The sequence below is a fragment of the Oryctolagus cuniculus genome, chromosome 10, assembly GCF_964237555.1.
Source record: "Oryctolagus cuniculus chromosome 10, mOryCun1.1, whole genome shotgun sequence".
NCBI classification, from domain to species: domain Eukaryota; kingdom Metazoa; phylum Chordata; class Mammalia; order Lagomorpha; family Leporidae; genus Oryctolagus; species Oryctolagus cuniculus.
The window spans coordinates 111,242,421-111,262,655 of NC_091441.1; the positions used below are offsets into that span (position 1 = coordinate 111,242,421).

The 20,235-nt window shown below is 49.0% G+C and overlaps 1 long non-coding RNA gene across 2 annotated transcripts in view; it reads left to right on the forward strand.

The window, feature by feature from the left end:
* Positions 1-3,174: 3,174 nt before the first annotated feature.
* Positions 3,175-20,235, forward strand: part of LOC103349170 (uncharacterized) — a 29,184-nt gene continuing 12,123 nt past the window's right edge. For both annotated transcript variants that reach the window (XR_007921684.2, XR_007921685.2), the window contains exon 1: positions 3,175-3,714. This is a non-coding gene — a long non-coding RNA (uncharacterized lncRNA). The remainder of the gene's footprint in view (positions 3,715-20,235) is intronic.

Here is a 20,235-nt window from a genome sequence, read left to right on the forward strand (position 1 = left end):
CGAGCGCCGCTCGGAGCTTTTGTTCGGCGACCGGCGTGGTGGTTGCCGCCCTGCCCTTCCACCCTTGCCTGGCTCGCTCACCTCTCCTGCCGTTCTCCCACTGCAATGACTGCCTCTCCTGCCCCTTCAGACCCAGAACGTATCCGACAGTAACTGCGAAAATTAGCAGGCGAAAGTTTAAGCAAAAACAGGATATCCGTCATCTCAGAGTTCTCCTAAAATATTTAGTAATTACAAAGGAGAAAATAGTTAATTTATAATGGCGAGTTGTGGCAGGCACCACCTTAACCAAATGATCAAGGTAGATCTCCCCAGGTGCAGGATATAGTAACATCCGGTACCACTGAAAAGGGCACCTCTGTCTTTTTTTTAATTTATTTATTTGAAAGAATTACAGAGAGAGAATATTTTTCATCCCCTGGATCACTCCCCAAATGGCCACAACAGCTGGGGCTGGGCCAGGCCAGGCCAAAGCCAGGAGCCAGGAGCTTCTTTCCAGTCCCCCATGTGGGTGCAGGGGCCAAACCAGTTGGGCCATCTTCCATTGCTTTCCCCAGACCATTAGCAGAGGGCTAGGTTGGAAACAGAGCAGCTGGACTTGAACAAGCGCCCAGATGGATGCCGCATCACAGGCTTTACCTGCTGTGAAACAACTCCAGCCCTAGTACCTCATTTCTGTGCTATTCCTGTTAGGTAGGAAGTCAGATATGAGCTTATGTGTGTGTGACAAAGGCCTAAAGAGAAAACATCTATGTCCAGCATATGCATCTCAAAGTCATCCCGATAATAACGTTTCAGGGGAAGCCCAGGGTTTGCATCCTGCCCTGCCCCCTTCTACCCGGTAACCTGCCAGGTGGGGGTTCCCGCCCCTTCCGTCTGATAATCTTCCAGATGCAGCCCAGTATCTGCACTTCAAACTCGCCCAGCCCCTTCTGCTCAATAACCAGGCAATGCCTGTCAGGCTTCGCCCTGTCTGATAACTTCAGGGGGAAAACTCAGGAGTTTTTCTATTTACATCCAAAAAGTCCTTTGTTCCAACAGGAGCAGAGGTGAGGAAGCAAGACCCATCTCCTTAAAAACCCCCCAGCCTCAACCAGACTGCATGCTCAGCCCTCTGCCTCTCTGCTGAGCTGCCCACCAGGCCTGCCCAGGTGTAATCTCTCCACTCAGCCATGTAACCCCGCTCTCCCCCAGTCCGAGCGACTGGGCGCTCTCTCTCAGGTTCTGTCTGGAGAGGTGCCCATCCATTCTTACGGATGTCCCTTCCCTAATAAACTTTGCTACTTTACTTACCACTACTCTCTTCTCACACCTGAATTCTTTCTTGCGCAAAGACAAGAACCCTGCCATTCTCTGTGGCCATTGCCACAGAATTGCTGAAAATATATAACTTCAATATAAACATCAGAAAAACAAAATTGAGTGGAATTCTACAAAATAATTGACAAGAATTAATCTCTTACTTTGTGTTACTTTGGAGGTTATCTGTGCACCTGCCTTTCTTTATAGGGAAGGGAAACACCAAAGTTTGATTCATTCCTTCCCTATGATGACTGCTATAGTGTGCAAGTGTTGCAGGGACTCAGTAAAAAGGTATAGAAATATTTTTTACACTTAGTAAAGTAAGTGTGAAAAATGGCACGCTACACATTAGCAGTAGGTCAGTGAAACATTACGATTTCCCTACTTTGCAAAGACAGAGCTACCCAGATGTCACAGGAAACAAATTCACCTGCAGAGCCCACCAGGTGCTCATAGAAGGGTATTCAGATCAGTTCTTCATTTCACGCTCCAATTGCTGCTGTTTATTAGTCAAAGCCCTTTTGGTGGCAAGCAACAGAAATCCAAAACTCACACTAGTGCAGTAGTGTGCGGTACAGCAGTTAAACTTACTGCAAAACTCAAAAACAACGTGTACTAGACAAGAACGATGCTTATGGGTTTCTCATGTGAAAATCCTGGGGAACCCAGAAATGCAGGTCCCCTCGTTGTGGCTCTCTCCCAGCCTAAACACATGGCTTCCATTTCGTGATCCAAGATGAGTGCTTCTGCTTCTTCCGCACTGTCCACATTCCAGCTATGTTAGTTTTGTGCTGCTGCAACAAGATGCACGTGACATTGGGGCATTCATAAAGAACAAAAACTTTACTTCTTATAGTTTTGGAGGCTGGAAGTCCACGATCAAGGTGCTAGCAAGTTCAGCTCTCTGGAGAGAGGAGCTCCCAGAGTCCACGATGGTCCCCTGATGCTGCATCCTCAGAGTTTCCCCTCCCTTTAATAAGGGCACCTAATCCCAATGAGTCCCCTGCAAAAGGCTACTGTTGCATTGGGGATTAAAGTTCCAATGAATTTTTGGATGAGACAAAAATACTCACACCAAACACTGGTTAATAGTGAATTTGGTGGGGGGGGGGGCAGAGTTGGTATTGTGGTACAGCTGCAGCAGTTAAGCCACTGCCTGCAACCCCAACATTCCCTAACAGAGCACCAGTTCAAGTTCTGGCTGCTCCACTTCTGGATGATGACTTAAGTGCTTGGGTCCCTGCTGCCCATGTGGGAAACCCAGATGGAGTTCCAAGCTCCTGGCTGGCCCAGCTCTGGCCATTGTGTCCTGGGGAATGAACTAGTGGAAGATGTGTGTGTGTGTGTGTGTGTGTGTGTGTGTCTGGTTTGCTCTTATTGTAACTTTGCCTTCCAAATAATTTTTGCTTTTTTTTTTTCTTTTGACAGGCAGAGTGGACAGTGAGAGAGAGAGAGAGAGAGAGAAAGGTCTTCCTTTGCCGTTGGTTCACCCTCCAATGGCCACCGCAGCTGGCGCGCTGCGGCCAGCGCACCGCACTGATCCGATGGCAGGAGCCAGGTACTTCTCCTGGTCTCCCATGGGGTGCAGGGCCCAAGTACTTGGGCCATCCTCCACTGCACTCCCTGGCCCACAGCAGAGAGCTGGCCTGGAAGAGGAGCAACCAGGACAGAATCCGGCGCCCCAACCGGGACTAGAACCTAGTGTGCCGGCGCCACAAGGCGGAGGATTAGCCTAGTGAGCCGCGGCGCCGGCCCATGGGCAGTGTTCTTGTTACCAGAGACAGCGTGAAACAGCCGGGGCCGGAGCCTTCCACCCTCCCCCTCCTGGGCATTGCTGCCAGCTGTTCTGTGACGCTGGCCAAGTGACTTCTGCTTTCTTCACTGTCATTGTCAAATGCGAAAGCATGTGGCCGGCACGTGGCTGTGACTACTGTATTAAAGTGGCATTAATCTGAAAACTCACTCTCCTAACAATCCGATCCCAGGACAGATGATGCCTCAAGTGATAGGGCACAGGAGCCTTTAAGCCCCTCCTGTCTACCAGGGCTTAGCGGACTGGGCAAAGACGGTGAGGTCACGGAGGGGATGAACGAGACCACGCAGTTCTTCCTCCACAGGCGCGGGTTTCCTCCCACGGCTTCGCATCCACAGGCCGGCCGGCCCCGACCCCCGCGCCAGCCGCACGCGCCCTGCCCGCCACGGCTCCCCGCGCAGGCGCAGAGCTGGACCAGGAAGCGAGTCCAAGTCTCGCGCGCTTCAACGCTCACTGCCCACCCGTGCAGGACCGGATGGAGAATTCCCAGCCGGTCAAGGAACGCAGCCGTTCCAAGGCTGCCGCCAGAGGGCGCGGGCGTCGCCATGTTGGCTCGGAACTCCGTCGGCAACGTCAGCAGGCCGGCTCCGGAAACGAAGGTGTTTGCCGTACAAGATGGCTGCGTCCCTTGTGACGGACGGGGCGAAACGCGCAGAGAGGGTCGTGGTGGCGGGGAGCGTGGCGCGCTGAGCGTAGAGACGGCAGCTCGGGTTTCTGTTAGGAGAAGGCTGCCGCGGCGGTGCCCAGGAGCTGGCCTGACCGCCGAGGAGGGCAAGGTGGCGGCCCACGCACCCTGAGCGCGCCCTCCGCTGCGGGACTGGCCTGCGCTCTGTCAGCGGGCGCAGGCGGCTGGGCGGGGCAGGGGGCCCCTGCCTCGGGGGTCCGTGAGGGCCTGACCACAGCCCCTGCGCCGGGGCAGCCGGGCATTCTTCCTCACCTTAAGCCAGCTCACACAGCCTGCGTTAGCCACCGGGGACTGCGGACTGCGTTAGGCCTCCTTGCAGGAGCTGTCTGCTTTAGTGTGTGTACCCGGGTGGAACCAACCCCGGGTACATGCAGGGCTGAGAGCACAGCGCAGGGGAGAGTACGTACTGATGCCACGGTTGGTGCTTTGAAAGAAAAAGGCTCACGTAGAAAGGGGGAAAGTAACCTTTTTTTCCCCCACCACTGAAACCAGTGGATAAAGATTCACGAGATTGAATTTACGAGGATAAAAATTAAAAAAAATTTAAGAACAATAGCTAAGTGTTTGCTGCAAAGAATACAGTTCTGATTGTATCCTTGAAAGCTAGACGCAGTTTCTACAGTCTGCTTTTTAATATGAGGTGTTTTTGGTTTTTTGAAGTTTTATTTGGAAAAGGCAGAGTAACAGAGAATAGAGAGGTCTTCCATCTTGTGGGTCACTCCCCAAAAGCCGGGAGGGAGCCAGGAACTCCATTCGGGTCTCCCATGTGGGTGGCAGGAAGGGGCTTCCCAGGCACATTAGCAGGAAGTGGGATCCAAAGGACAGATGGACTCCGTTCCAGGCTGTCAGACACGGATGCAGGTGTCCCAAGCAGCAGCTTAACCCACTGCGCCACAGGGCCCCCTGTATGAAGATACAGTTTCTGGGTAGGGTGGCAGATGCATGGACGGGGGTTTAACTGGAAAACAGAAGGCACTCGAGACCTATTTGTTGATCAGATAAATACTTTTCTGCTATATATTTTCAGTGGATTATTCAGTTGTCGATACATCTTAAGCCTTTAGGGTAGTTTCATGGAAAACAATGACGACATTGAATTAGAGTTTGAACCAAATTCTGCCCTAGAAAAATCTAGAAAGTTATTTCCATTACTTGGAAAACAAAGTTGTAGCAATTTCAGAATTGGCATTGATCTTGCATGTCACATATTTGGATGTGAAAGAAGTGTCAGTTTTCCATCATGAAGCAACTAACCATACTGAGCCTTAAGAGAAAAAGGTTTTACTTATTTTAAAGCCAGAGTGACAGGTAGAGAAATCCTCTGTTGGTTGGTTCGCTCCCCGCATGGCTTCAGTAGCCAGGGCTGAGCCAGGCTGAAGCCAGGAACTCCATCCCTGGCCCCTTGTGGGTAGCAGCGACTCGGATACTTAAGCCATAATCTGCTGCTTCTCAGGGGATGCGCTGGCAGAGAGCTGGGCCAGAACCAGAGCCGGGCTTAAACCAGGCACTCTGGAACGGAGGGCATGGGTATCCCAAGCTGTGGCTTAACCCACTGCACCACCACACTCACCCCAATGCTAAGCATTTATTAGTGTGGCGTGGACAAGAAGGCGCACTCACATGGGATAGTTATACATGCCATTCTGGACTTATTGTCTTCGGGTTTTGTTGATTTTGAAGTTATTAAATATGACCATGTAATTAGAAGTTAGCCAGGTTTCTTGCCTATACTAAATGCTTAATTAAATTTTAGCTATTATTGTTTTGGGACAACCTGAGTTGCTTGATACAGTACATTTTTGCCTCTGAGGCTTTGTGGGAATCTTAGAAATACATTAGTTCTGTAGCAATCTGTTATTATTTAAAGCTTTATTTATTTATTTGAAAGATTTACAGGGAAGAGAGTAGCAGAGGCAGAGAAAAGAGAGGCCTTCCATCTGGTGGTTCATTCCCCAAATGGGTGTAAAGGCCAGGGCTGGGCCTATACAGGCCAGTAGCTTCATCCATGTCTCCCACGCAGGTGCAGGGGCCCAAGGACTTAGACCATTTTCCGCTGCTTTCCCAGGTGTGTTAGGGAGCTGGATCAGAAGTGGAACAGCTGGGACTCAAACCGGTGCCCATATTGGATGCCAGTTACTGCAGGGGGTGACTTTACCTGTTGTATCATATTGCCGGCCCCTTATCTGTTATTATTTTTATCATCTTAGAGGCCACAGTGATGTAAGAGACATTAGCTTCTTATTGTGTACCTTTTAGTAAAATATTTTTGCCTTCAGACAGTAAAGCAAGAATTACAAAACCATTTTAATAAGGTCATTCTGAGAATATTAATTAGAAAAAAATAATCTGCGAGGTGGCAGATATTTGGCCTCTCAATAAAAACAGATTAAAGGTGCCAACGTTGTGGCATAGCAGGTTAAGCTTCCGTCTGGGACTCTGGCATCCCATATAGACACTGGTTCGATCCTGGCTGCTCCACGTCCAATGCAGCTCCCTGCTAATGGTCCAAGTGCTTGCATCCTATATACACATGGGAGATCCAGAAGAAGCTCCAGGCTCTTGGCTTCCTCCTGGTCTGGCCCTGACTGTTGTGGCCATTTGAGGAGTGAACCAGCAGAGGGAAGATCTCTGTCTCTCTGACTCTTCCCTTCTCTCTGTAATTCTGCCTTCCAAATAAATAAAAAATGAATATTAAAAAAAAAAGTGGGTTAAAGTGCCCGTGTCCCACATCAGGGTCTTGGCTCTGGCTTACTGCCAGTGTACGTCCTGGGAGGCATCAGGGGGTGGCTCAGCTTGGGTCCCTGCCTCCAAACTGAGATTCAGGCTCTTGGCTTTTGGCTTTGATGTGACCCAGCTCCAGATATTCCAGGAATCTGGGAAGTGAACTAGTACATAGGAGATCGCTCTGTGTGCCCGCTTCTGTCTTAAAAATAAATGAATAGGCTGGCGCCGCGGCTCACTAGGCTAATCCTCCGCCTTGCGGCGCCAGCACACCAGGTTCTAGTCCCGGTCGGGGCGCTGGATTCTGTCCCGGTTGCCCCTCTTCCAGGCCAGCTCTCTGCTGTGGCCCGGGAAGGCAGTGGAGGATGGCCCGGGTGCTTGGGCCCTGCACCCCATGGGAGACCAGGGGAGGCACCTGGCTCCTGCCTTCGGATCAGCGCAGTGCGCTGGTCAGAGCGCGCCAGCCGTGGCGGCCATTGGAGGGTGAACCAACGGCAAAGGGAAGACCTTTCTCTCTCTCTTTCTCACTGTCCAGTCTGCCTGTCAAAAAAAAAAAAAAAAGGACAACTGGTATGGTGGCTGGCACCGCGGCTCACTAGGCTAATCCTCCGCCTTGCGGCGCCGGCACACCAGGTTCTAGTCCCGGTCGGGGTGCCGGATTCTGTCCCGGTTGCCCCTCTTCCAGGCCAGCTCTCTGCTGTGGCCCGGGAAGGCAGTGGAGGATGGCCCGGGTGCTTGGGCCCTGCACCCCATGGGAGACCAGGGGAGGCACCTGGCTCCTGCCTTCGGATCAGCGCAGTGCGCTGGTCAGAGCGCGCCAGCCGTGGCAGCCATTGGAGGGTGAACCAACGGCAAAAGGGAAGACCTTTCTCTCTCTGTCTCTCTCTCTCGCTATCCACTCTGTCTGTCAAAAAAAAAAAAAAAATGAATAAACAAACAAACAAACACCAGTATTGGTGAGGATGTGAGAAACTGGAACATTGCGGTGCAGCCATTGTGGAACACAGGGGCCGGCGCTGTGGCACAGCAGGTAAAGCCATTGCCTGTAGTGCTGGCATCCCAAATGAACACTGGTTTGAGTCTGGGCTGTTCTACTTCCAATCCAGCTATCTAATAATGCACTTGGGAAAGCAGCCAAAGATGGCCCAAGTCCTTGGGCCCCTGCACCCACATAGGAAACCAGGAAGAAACACCTGGCTTTGGAGCAGCCCAGCTCTGGCTGTTACAGCCATTTGGGGAGTGAACCAGTGGATAGCAGATCTCTTTTTCCCTCTGCCTCTGCCTCTCTGTAACTCTGCCTTTCAAAGATACATATTTTTTTTTAATTAAACATAGGGGCAGAAGTTTGGCAAAGTAGTTAGGACACTGGTTTGAGTCCCAGGTATTCTGCTTCCAATCCAATTTCCTGCTAATGTGCCTGGGAAGGCAGTGAAGCATGGCCCAGATATTTGAGTCCCTGGTACCCACTGGGAGACCTGGGTGGAGCTCCTGGCTTCCATCTGACACATTCCCAGTGGTTGCAGCCTTTTGGGGAGTGAACCAGGAAAGATTGTGTGTATGTGTGTTTAAAGTAAACAGGTAGAGGAATACTGTAGCAGTAGAAAGGTATGATGTCCTTTCTCCCCATTGTAAGGGACACAGTAATACCACTGTAACAGAAGACATTAATAAGATAAAAGCTTAACTAGTTATTTTATCAAAGTTTTACATGACATTGGTGCCTTCAAATATGAAGACCCAGGAAGAACTCTCTTTCTATGTGTAGATCCCATTAAGAATGTACAGCCATATAGAACTGTTTGGGGAAAAGGGTGTGATCTAATGGTAACAGACTGGGTTGAGGGGAGAACACAGCAAGGCCAGCATGTTTAGATTCTTCTTGGCCTTTCAAGTATTACTTCCTCACGAGTGAAGGGCAGGAGCCCAGGTGGAATGAGGGTCTTGTGACCTAGATGTCTTTATGGCCAGCTCTTACACAAGTAGACATGGGAAGCTTTAAGTAGCATTTCTATTTTTAAAAGATTTATTTATTTATTTATAGGAGTGACAGAGAGGGAGAGACACAGGGAGAAAGAGAGAGAGAGAAAGAGAGAGATCTCTCATCCACTGCTTCACTCCCCAAATGACCACAATGGCCAGGGCTGGGCCAGGCCGAAACCTGTAGCCTGGAACTCCATCCAGGTCTCTCAACGTGTGTTGTAGGGTGCTTGGGCCATCTTCCACTGCTTTCTCAGGCACATTAGCAGAGAGCTAGATCAGAAGTGGAGCAGCCGAGACTGGAATCAGTGTTCATATGGGATGTTAGCATTGCAGGTGGCTGCTTAACCTGCTGTGCCACAGTGCTGGCTCCCCAATATTTCCAAATGTTGTGGTTGACTTTGGGGGATGGAGTGTTGTTTTTTTTTTTTTTTTAATTTTTTGACAGGCAGAGTTAGAAAGAGAGAGAGAGAGTTATAGACAGTGAGAGAGAGAGAGAAAGATCTTACTTCCGTTGGTTCAATCCCCTAATGGCCACTACGGCCAACGCTGCGCTGATCCAAAGCCAGGAGCCGGGTGCTTCCTCCTGGTCTCCCATGCAGGTGTAGGGACCCAAGCACTTGGGCTATTCTCCACTGCCCTCCTGGGCCACAGCAGAGAGCTGGACTGGAAGAGGAGCAACCGGGACAGAATCCGGCGCCCCAACCGGGACTAGAACCTGGGGTACCGGCACCTCAGGCAGAGGATTAGCCTAGTGAGCCGCGGCGCTAGCCAAGATGGAGTGTTCTAATTTGTGTAATTCACCTTGGGAGTTAGTTTCGGTGACTAAAAACAATGATTAAAAGCTCTGTTGTAGGGGCACCCACGTTGCAGCCATGTGGGGAGCCAGCAGATGGAAGATCTCTTTCTGTCATTCTCTGTCACTGTGCCTTTAAAATAAAGTGATCTTTCAACACACACACACACACACACACACACACATCATAAAGGGTCAGGGATGGCAGGGTATAAGTAAATTAAATCTCACACACAAAGCAGAGAGCTAATTGTCTAAAACTGACACAAGGAGAAATAGGGTAAACACATCATTTGGAGCTATAGGGGTGATTGACAGGAAAGCAAGCAACCACCAAAAAACTGCTAAAGGAGTAATTTCTATGAGCAGAAATCCTGGGGAAAATGAGGGATGGGGCAGATGTATTATTTATTTACTTGAAAAAGTTAGAGAGAGGGGGAGACACAGAGAAGTCTGTGGTTCACTCCACAAGTGGCCACAATGGTCAGAGCTGAGCCAGGAGCTTCATCCGGGTTTCCCACATGGATAGTAGGGGTCCAAGTACCTGTCTGCTGCTTTTTTCAGGCCCTTAGCTGGAAGCTGGATTGTAATTGAAGCAGCCTGGCTTGAACCAGTGCCTATGTGGAATGCCAGAGTCACAGGTGGCAGCTTTACCCTGCTAGCCATAGCACCCATCAGTTGTCCTTTATTTATTTATTTTTAACAGATTTATTTATTTATTTGAAAGTCAGAGTTACACAGAGAGAGGAGAGACAGAGAGGTCTTCCATCTGCTGGTTCACTCCCCAATTGGCTGCAACAGCTGGAGCTGCGCCAATCTGAAACCAGGAGCCAGGAGCTTCCTTGGGTCTCCCACACAGGTGCAGGGGCCCAAGGCCTTGGGCCATCTTCTACTGCTTTCCTAGGCCATAGCAGAGAGAGAGCTAGATCAGAAGTGGAGCAGCCAGGACTCAAACCAGCACCCATATGGGATGGCAGCACTGCAGGTGGTGGCTTTACCCACTATGCCACAGCGCCGACCCCAGCCGTCCTTTATTAAAGCCCTTCGGTACTATTAATTTTTTGATCCTGTGCCTGCATTACTTAGATTTCAAAAAAATAAGCTTCATGGGCTGATGCTATGGGTAGCAGATAAAACTGCCACCTGGGTTTCCTGTATCATGCGTGGGTTCTGCTCCACTTGTGATCCAGCTCTCTGCTAGTGCACCTGTGAAAGCAGCTGAAAATCGCCCAAGGCCTTGAGCCCCTGCACCCATGTGGGAGACCCGGAAGAAGCTTCTGGCTCCTGGCTTCAGATTGGCCCAACTGTGGCAGTTGTGGCCATTTGGGGAGTAATCAGCAGATGGAAAATCTCTCTGTCTCTCTCTGTAACTCTGCCTTTCAAATAAATGAATAAAACTTTAAAATATATTTTAAAAATAACTTGCTGAGTAATAAGTAATCTAACACCCTGCTTTGAAAGCAATCAAGCCCAAGAAACCATAAATCTGTTTGTGTGTATTTTTATATGTTTTTGTTTATTCCAGCATAGAGAAAGGTATAAAATATAGCATTTTCATGGAAGAAGAAGCCATAGAGAGTACAGGAGATATTTTTACTTTTTCTTTATACTCTGTTTTTTTTTTTAACAGATATTCATTTTCATTTATTTGAAAGGCAGAGAGACAAACAGAAATCTTTCATTCTGTGGGTCACTCCCCACTTGTCCCCTAAAGCCAAGGAGGGGCCAGGCTAAAGCCTGGAACCCAGAACTCTATCCAGTTCTTGCCCAAGGCTATCAGGGACCCACGTAGTTGAGTCATCACCTCCTGCCTCACAGGGTATGCGCTAGCAGGAAGCTGGATCAGAAGCAGAGCCAGGACTGAAAACCAAGCACTCATAAGAGATGTGGGTCCCAAGTAGTGTCAACTACTACTACAAATGCCTGACTCCTCTCTGTTGTTTGACATGAGCATGATTTATCTGTGTACAGTTTTTTTTTTTTTTTTAAGATTTATTTATTTGTGTGAAAAGCAAGGTAAGAGAGAGAGAGATGGAGAGACAAGAGAAAAACCTTCCAGTTGCTGGCTCACTCCCCGAATGGCCACAACAGCCAGGTCTGGGTCAGACTGAGGCTGGGACCAGGAACTCCATCCGGGTCTCCAGCTTGGGTGTCAGAGGCCCGTACTTGGCCCATCATCACTGCCTTTGCAGGCGCATTCGCAGGAAGCTGGGCGGGAAGCAACTGGGGCTGGAATTAGCACTCCAATACTGGATGTCAGTGTTGCAAGTAGAGGCTTAACCTGCTGTGCCACAATGCTGGTCCCTATGTAAAAAATATTTTTTTCTTTATCACTCCCTGTGTTTCTGAACAACTTTAGAGTAAGTTAAAGACATCTTTTTGCCTCACTTCTAATGTCATGGTTTATTTCTTAAAGAAAAAAAAAGATATTCTGTCACAATTATAAAAATCAGAAAATTTAACATTGATATAATACTATTGTCTAACTCACCGTGCATATTTAGATTTCTTCATTTGTCTCAGTAATGTCCTTTGTGGCTTTTTTTTTTCCTGGTCCAAGTTCCAAGCCAGGACCGTTCATTGATTTTGTTGTCATTTCTCTTTAGTCTTTCTAATATTTTTTACTTAAAATTATTTTTCTTTTCTTTATTTGAAAAGCAGAGAGACAGACAGACAGATAGCTGCTATTTTACTCCCCAAGTGCTTGCAACAGCCAGGAGCAAGCCAGGAGTCAGAACTCAATCAAGGTCTCCCATGTGGTGGCAAGGATCCAAGTACTTGGGCCATCACCTACTGCCTCCCAGTGAGATCAAAGTGCATCTTTCTTTCTTTTAGTAAGGCAAATAAAAAATAACCAGCATTTGACCAGGCACCCTAATATGTGACACAGGTATCCTAAGTTGCATCTTAACTACTGTGTCAAATTTTGGCACCTGTTTTTGTTTTTATTTTTGTAAAAAAAAAAAAAAAAAAAAAAAAAAAAAAAAAAAAACTGGTTCACTTCCCGAATGCCCACAATGGCCAGGGCTGGATTGGGCCAGTCTGAAGCTGGGAGCTGAGAAGTCAATCTAGGTTTCCCACATGGGTGCATCCAATTAGTTGAGCCATCACCACTGCCTTCCCATGTCTACATTAGCAAGAAGCAGGAGTCAGGAGCCAGAGCCAGGTCTTGAACCCGGGTACGGCCATGTGGGACATGAGCATCATAACTGGCATCTTAGCTGCTAGGCCAAGTTCCTGCCGCATCCTTGACATTTTTAAGAACATAGACAAGCTGTTTTTTGTCTATCTCCCTCCATCAGTTTGGGTCTACCGGATGTTTCCTTATTAGAACCAAGCTGTGCATTTTCAGCAGAAATACTTGCATGGTAATGTATCCTTCTCAGTGCATCTTTCAGGAGGTTTGTGGTGTTATATGAACTAGATGCAGGTTAATGTCAGAGTCTCCCTGACTCACAATGCCTGGCACCAGCAGCGTTTCAGATTTTGGATTTTGGGGATGGGAGAGGGGGTTTGTTTTTCCATATACACAATGAGATATCTTGGGGTTGGTATACAATCTAGATAAGAAATTCATTTATATTTCATATATATAGCTTGAAGGTAATTAAAAAAAGATTTATTAATTAAATAAGAGAGAGGAAAGATAAAGAGTTGCCATCTGCTGGTTCACTCTCCAAATGGCTGTAATGGCCAGGACTGGGCCATGCCAGGAGCCATGAGTTTCATCCAGGTCTCTCACATGAGGGCAGAGACTCAAGTACTTGGACCATCTTCTGCTGCTTTCCCAGCCGTACTAGCAGGCAGCTGGATTGGAAGTGGAGCAGCTGGGACTCTCACCAGCTCCCATACGGGATGCTGGCATTGCAGGTACGAGCTTACCCATTGTACCACAGTGCTGGCTCCTGAAGGTGACTTTACGATATTTTAGTTCACCAGTGTTTTCCCTGCAACCGGTCACATGAAGCCAGATGTGGAATTTTCAGCTTGTGTTGATGTTGGTGCTCAAAAAGTTTGATTTTGGAGCATTTCAGATTTTCAGATTAGGGATGCTCAACCTGTACTACTAAAGTTAATTGTGGTGTTTGTTTTCCACTGTAACATTTTATTTCATGGTTAATAAATAACTATAGAGGGGTACTTTAAGACCAAAGTATATCTTTGTTTTTTTTTAAGTAGGTTAGGTGAATTAAAAAGGGCCACATTGGTGAAGGCCTGCTCTGGGACTCACTCTCCACTTCATTCACCGGCCTGGTTCCCTGTCGTACTCACTGTGGCGCTCCTCTCCATCCCACCCATTTCTTCCCTGGCTATCTTCAGGGCCAGTGGCTGAATGAGGCACTGGGACTAGTGTTTCTTTGAACCTGGGCCCTAAAGAGATGTTAGACAATGGTTCTAGTATCTAAAAACAGCCATTTGGGGAGTGAACCAGCAGGTGGAAGACCTCTCTCTCTGTAACTCTGCCTTTCAAATAAATAAATTAATTTTTTTAAAAAAGAGCAGTAGTCTGCAGCCCCAGCCAGAAGATCATGTCCTTCCCTGCTGATTGGCCCATCTCATGCCCTAGAGCAGTGTGGAACTCACTGACCCAACAGGTGCAGCTGCTCCAGGAGGCAGACTTGGACCTTACCCCTCTCCCTTTTACTTCTTCCCACAGCCCTGGCCCTGGCCCTGGGCCTGGCGCCTTGTGAGCCACTGGCTTTTGAGAAGGAAACTCAGCTTGTGTGCAGATAGGATCCCAGCCGTGTACCATCCCAGCTACACTTTCACTTCTGTTTTTCTGGGATGTAGACTTTAGCCCAGAATGAGATAGAAAAGCAAGGAGAAACAGCAGCAGAGACCCAGCCAGCCACATCACGCCTCTCAGAGCTTAAACCTGAAGACTGCTCTTCCCCTCCAGCCTGGACCCTAGAGGAAGCAGCCATGTTGGATTCCCAGGCTAAGGGCATGGCAGTTTCCCGAGTGCTGTCTGCGTGGCAGAGGGAAACCATGGGCTGGTGAATGACCACAGCCATGAGGAGGAAGTGGACTGGGGAGTTTTTCACTTCTCCAAAGGTTTTTTTTTTGTTTTTTTTTTTCCATTTTATTTGTTTGAAAGGCAGAGTCACGGAAAGAGAGAGAGGTCTTCCATCCACAGGTTCACTCCCCAGATGCCCTTAACAGCCAGGGCTGGGCCAGCATGAGGCCAGAAGCCAGGAGCTCCATCCAGGTTTCTCACATGGTGGCAGGGACTCAAGCACTTGGACCCGCATCTGCTGCCTTCCAGGCACATTAGCAGGCAGCTGAACCCGAGCCAAGTGCCACTCAGTCCCGGCCACTCTGACAAGAGATGCAGGCATCTGAAGTGTTAAGGCAGCTGAACCCACTCAGCCACGTTGCCCAACCCTCTAAAGACATTGATAGCTTTTTGAGTCTGTATATAAGACAAAGAAGTGGGGTGGAAAGGGAGTGAAAAAGACATTGGCTAAGACTGAATCCCAATCTTGTCAGTGACCACAGGCACAGTCTGACCCTAACAAGTCATTTCAAACTCAGCGCCCAGCTTCTAAAGTGGAAATAAGCAGTTCCTGTGGTTGTCACCAGGACAAGTTGTGAACCCTCGGTGGGCTGTCCACATGTCAGCAATTGGCATGCCACCTGCCATCTTTGGCTATGTCTTAATGCCGGTGCCATTATTGGCCTAATATGTCTCCCCTAATTGGTACACTGAAGCAGCTGTTCACAAAATCATTTCATAGGTCATAGTTTCCTACTTTACCTTAAAATAAACATTTAAAATAAGCTCTTTGTCTTTGTATCCCAGTGGGATAGCAGGTGCAAAGTGATCACTGCCTCCTGCCTGCTTCCCCACTCCCACATTACCCTTGTCCCTCCCCTAGAACCTCTCACTGACACCCCCTCACATGGCTTTGATTGTAGGAAAAGGGAAGGCCCCAAATCTCTGAGGGTGGCTATTTCAACTCACTCAATATGCTCTTTTTTTAAAGATACGTTTATTTATTTGAAAAGCAGAGTGACAGATATGTTCCATGTGCTGGTTTACTCACCAAATGCCCACAACAGGCAGTTCGGGGCCAAGCTGAAGACAAGAGCTAGGAACTCCATCCTGGTCTCCCTTGTAGGTGGTAGGGTCCAAATGCTTGGGCCAATATCCTCTGCCTTCCCAGTCACATTGGCAGGAGCTGGATTGGAAGCAAAGCAATGGGGACTGAACTAGTACTCCAGCATGGAATGTCAGTATTGCAAGCAGCAGCTTAACCGCTGCGTCTCTAGGCTACTCAGTATGGTCTAAAGATGCTCCGACAACCTGAGTTGTGCTGAGTATTGTATCACCCTCATTTTTAGGTGTAGAAAGGAGAACTAGTGTGTCACAGAAGCAAAATCCCTGCAAAGAAGGCTGGGATCCTGCTTCCCTAACTTGCTCTCTACCTGTGGCAGGCCAGGCCAGGAGAGCTGGTGGAGGTATCCATGTCGGATTACGATCACGGGCCTAACAGCAGCACGCCTGTCCATGCCCGTGGACAGAGAGTGCGTGTCTGAATTAGAGCCACATTTTAGTGGGAATACAGCCGGGCAGTAAGTTTGGACTGTGTAGCATCTAGACCAGTCAGGGATGCATTACAGCAAACAGAAGCTATTCTAGGGAATTTTAATCAGAAGAAGAATTAATACAGACAGTTAAGTACTTGGAAAACCTGGGAGGGGCCGGCGCCGCGGCTCACTAGGCTAATCTTCCGCCTTGCGGCGCCGGCACACCGGGTTCTAGTCATGGTCGGGGCACCGGATTCTGTCCCGGTTGCCCCTCTTCCAGGCCAGCTCTCTGCTGTGGCCAGGGAGTGCAGTGGAGGATGGCCCAAGTCCTTGGGCCCTGTACCCCATGGGAGACCAGGATAAGTACCTGGCTCCTGCCATCGGATCAGCGCGGTGCGCCGGCCGCGGCGGCCATTGGAGGGTGAACCAACGGCAAAGGAAGACCTTTCTCTCTGTCTCTCTCTCTGTCCACTCTGCCTGTTAAAAAAAAAAAAAAAAAAAAAAAAAGCCAATTCAGCATACCCACGAAAGTCTGAAAATGAAGCATCTTGCTCTCCAACACCCAGGCCCAGCCCACATCTCCAGCTGCTCACCCAACTCATAAGCATCCTGTGTTTATTTGAGTTGCGTAATTCCAATTTTGAAATGTAATGGCTAGGCTGGCGCCGTGGCTCAATAGGCTAATCCTCTGCCTTGTGGCGCCGGCACACCGGGTTCTAGTCCCGGTCGGGGTGCCGGATTCTGTCCTGGTTGCCCCTCTTCCAGGCCAGCTCTCTGCTGTGGCCAGGGAGTGCAGTGGAGGATGGCCCAAGTGCTTGGGCCCTGCACCCCATGGGAGACCAGGAGAAGCACCTGGCTCCTGCCTTCAGATCAGCGCAGCAGCCATTGGAGGGTGAACCAACGGCAAAAGGAAGACCTTTCTCTATGTCTCTCTCTCACTGTCCACTCTGCCCGTCAAAAAAAAAAAGAAAAAAAAAAAAGAAATGTAATGGCTAATGTGAGTGTATTAAGAAGTGGGGTTGGCCGGCGCCGTGGCTCAATAGGCTAATCCTCCACCTTGCGGCGCCGGCACACCGGGTTCTAGTCCCGGTCGGGGCGCCGGATTCTGTCCCGGTTGCCCCTCTTCCAGGCCAGCTCTCTGCTATGGCCAGGGAGTGCAGTGGAGGATGGCCCAGGTGCTTGGGCCCTGCACCCCATGGGAGACCAGGAAAAGCACCTGGCTCCTGGCTCCTGCCATCGGATCAGCGCGGTGCGCCGGCTGCAGCGGCGGCCATTGGAGGGTGAACCAACGGCAAAAGGAAGACCTTTCTCTCTCTGTCTCTCTCTCTCACTGTCCACTCTGCCTGTAAAAAAAAAAAAAAAAAAAAAAAAAAAAAAAAAAAAAGAAGTGGGGTTTTGGCCCAGGTCTTTGTGCCCTTGCACCTGTGTAGGAGACCTGGAAGCTTTTTTAAAAAACTTTTTTAAAAAAGATTTTATTTATTTATTTGAAAGATTTATACAGAGAGAGGAGAGACAGACAGAGAGAGAGAGAGAGGGAGAGAGAGGTCTTCCATCTGCTGGTCACTCCACAAGTGGCCACAACAGCTGGAGCTGGGCTGATCTGAAGCCAGGAGCCAGGAACTTTTTCCCAGTCTCCCACACAGGTGCAGGGGCCCAAAGACTTGGACCATCTTTCACTGCTTTCCCAGGCCACAGCAGGGAGCCGGACCTGAAGAAGAGTAGCTGGGACTCAAACTGGCGCCCACATAGGACGCCAGCATTGCTGGCAGTGACTTTATCTGCTATGCCGCAGTGCCAGCCTCATATTTATTTATTTTATTTCATTTATTTTTTAAATTTTGTATAAAGATTTATTTATTTATTTAAAAGTCAGAATTAAACAGAGAGAGAGGAGGAGAGGCAGAGAGAGAGAGAAATCTTTGATCCACTGGTTCACTCCCCAACTGGCTGCAACAGCCAAAGCTGCACCAGTCTGAAGCCAGGAGCCAGAAGCTTCTTCCAGGTCTCCCACGTGGAAGCGGGGGCCCAAAGACTTGGGCCATCTTCTACTGCTTTCCCAGGCCACAGCAGAGAGCTGCATCAGAAATGGAGCATCTGGGACTCAAACCAGTGCCCATATGAGATGCTGGCACTGCAGGTGGCAGCTTTACCCACTATGCCACAGCGCCGGCCCCTATTTTTATGTGTTTTTTTTTTTTTTTTTTTTTTGACAGGCAGAGTGGACAGTGTGAGAGAGAGACAGAGAGAAAGGTCCTCCCTTTGCCGTTGGTTCACCCTCCAATGGCCGCCGCGGCTGGCGGGCTGTGGCCGGCGCACCGCGCTGATCCGATGGCAGGAGCCAGGAGCCAGGTGCTTCTCCTGGTCTCCCATGGGGTGCAGGGCCCAAGGACTTGGGCCATCCTCCACTGCACTCCCGGGCCACAGCAGAGAGCTGGCCTGGAAGAGGGGCAACCGGGACAGAATCCGGCACCCTGACCAGGACCAGAACCCGGTGTGCTGGCGCCGCAAGGCGGAGGATTAGCCTAGTGAGCCGCGGCGGCCCCTAGTTTTATGTTGTAAAAAGATTTATTTATTGCAGGCAGCGGCTTTACCCACTACACCACAGCACTGGCCCCTATAATAAGCTTTGAAGTCATGTTTAATCAAGAAAGATTGTAAAATGGTGCTTAGATTAGGAATCCAATTATGTTAAGAAGTATGTATACAAAAAGGATGAAAAATCCTGTATAGTTACATAGTGTTAATGAAAAAACTTTTTTTTGTTGTTTTAAGGTTGAGAGGTGAGTATTTGACCTGGGAGTTAATACAGCCTCATCTTGAATGGAGTAGCTGGGCTTAGTGTCCGGCTCTGGCTCCTGCTGCCTGCTGTTTTGACCCTAGGAGGCAGCAAGTGAGGGTTCAGATGACTGGGATCACATGGGAGACTGAAACTGAGTCCCCAGCTCCTGATTCAGGCTGGCTCAGCTTGGCTGTGGCAGGCATTGGGAAGTGAACCAGCAAATAGGACTTTGTCCCTTCCTCCCCCTCCCTCCCCTCTGATCCTCTTTCTGCCCTTCTCCTCCTCGTATTCCTTCTCTCTGTCTCTCTGCCTCTCGTATAAATAAGTTTGTTTAAAAAATTTTTTTTTCATGTTTAAGAAAGGGCAAGCTTTGGCCTAGCAGTTAGGACACTCACTCCCCGTGTTAGAGTACCTAGGCTTAAGTCCTGACTCCAACTCTTGACTTGAGATTACTGGTGATGCAGACCCCGGGAGAGACGGAGGTGATAACTCAAGTAATGGGTTCCTGACATCCACATGGGAGCCTGAACTGAGTCCCCAGATCCTGACTGTGGTCCTGGCCACCTCCAACCATTGCCAACATTTTCAGAAGCGAACCAGTGGATGGGATCTCTCTCTCTCTGCCTCTCACTCTCGCTTGCTCGCCCTCAATGTCTGCCTCTCAGAAAAACAATCTTCTTTAAGATTTAAGAAATGACCAAAATAACTGTTCTACACTTGAGACAGTCTCCACAAAAACCTTAAAAAAGAAAATTGGGCGTCCAGCGCCACGGCTCAATAGGCTAATCCTCCACCTGCGGCTCCGGCGCCAGCACCTTGGGTTCTAGTCCCGGTTGGGGCACCGGATTCTGTCCCGGTTGCTCCTCTTCCAGGCCAGCTCTCTGCTGTGGCCAGGGAGTGCAGTGGAGGATGGCCCAAGTCCTTGGGCCCTGCACCCGCATGGGAGACCAGGAGAAGCACCTGGCTCCTGGCTTTGGATCAGCGCAGCACGCCGGCTGTAGCGGTCATTGGGGGGTGAACCAACAGAAAAAGGAAGACCTTTCTGTATGTCTCTCTCTCTCACTGTCCACTCTGCCTGTCAAAAAAATAAATAAATAAAGTTCTTGGAAAAACAGAATTAAAAGATGAATTTACTTTGGTGCAAACAGTATTTTGTTTTTTTTTTTTTTAACTTTTATTTAGTAAATATAATTTTCCAAAGTAAAATTTATGGATTACAATGGCTTCCCCCCCATAACTTCCCTCCCACCTGCACCCCTCCCATCTCCACTCCCTCTCCCATTCCATTTACATCAAGATTCATTTTCAATTATCTTTATATACAGAAGATCGATTTAGTATATATTAAGTAAAGAGTTAATCAGTAAGTGCAAACAATATTTTGAAATCCATATGTAATTTTTTTTTATTTATTTATTTTTTTTATTTTTTGACAGGCAGAGTGGACAGTGAGAGAGAGACAGAGAGAAAGGTCTTCCTTTGCCGTTGGTTCACCCTCCAATGGCCGCCGCGGCCGGCGCGCTGCGGCCGGTGCACCGCACTGATCCGATGGCAGGAGCCAGGAGCCAGGTGCTTTTCCTGGTCTCCCATGGGGTGCAGGGCCCAAGCACCTGGGCCATCCTCCACTGCAC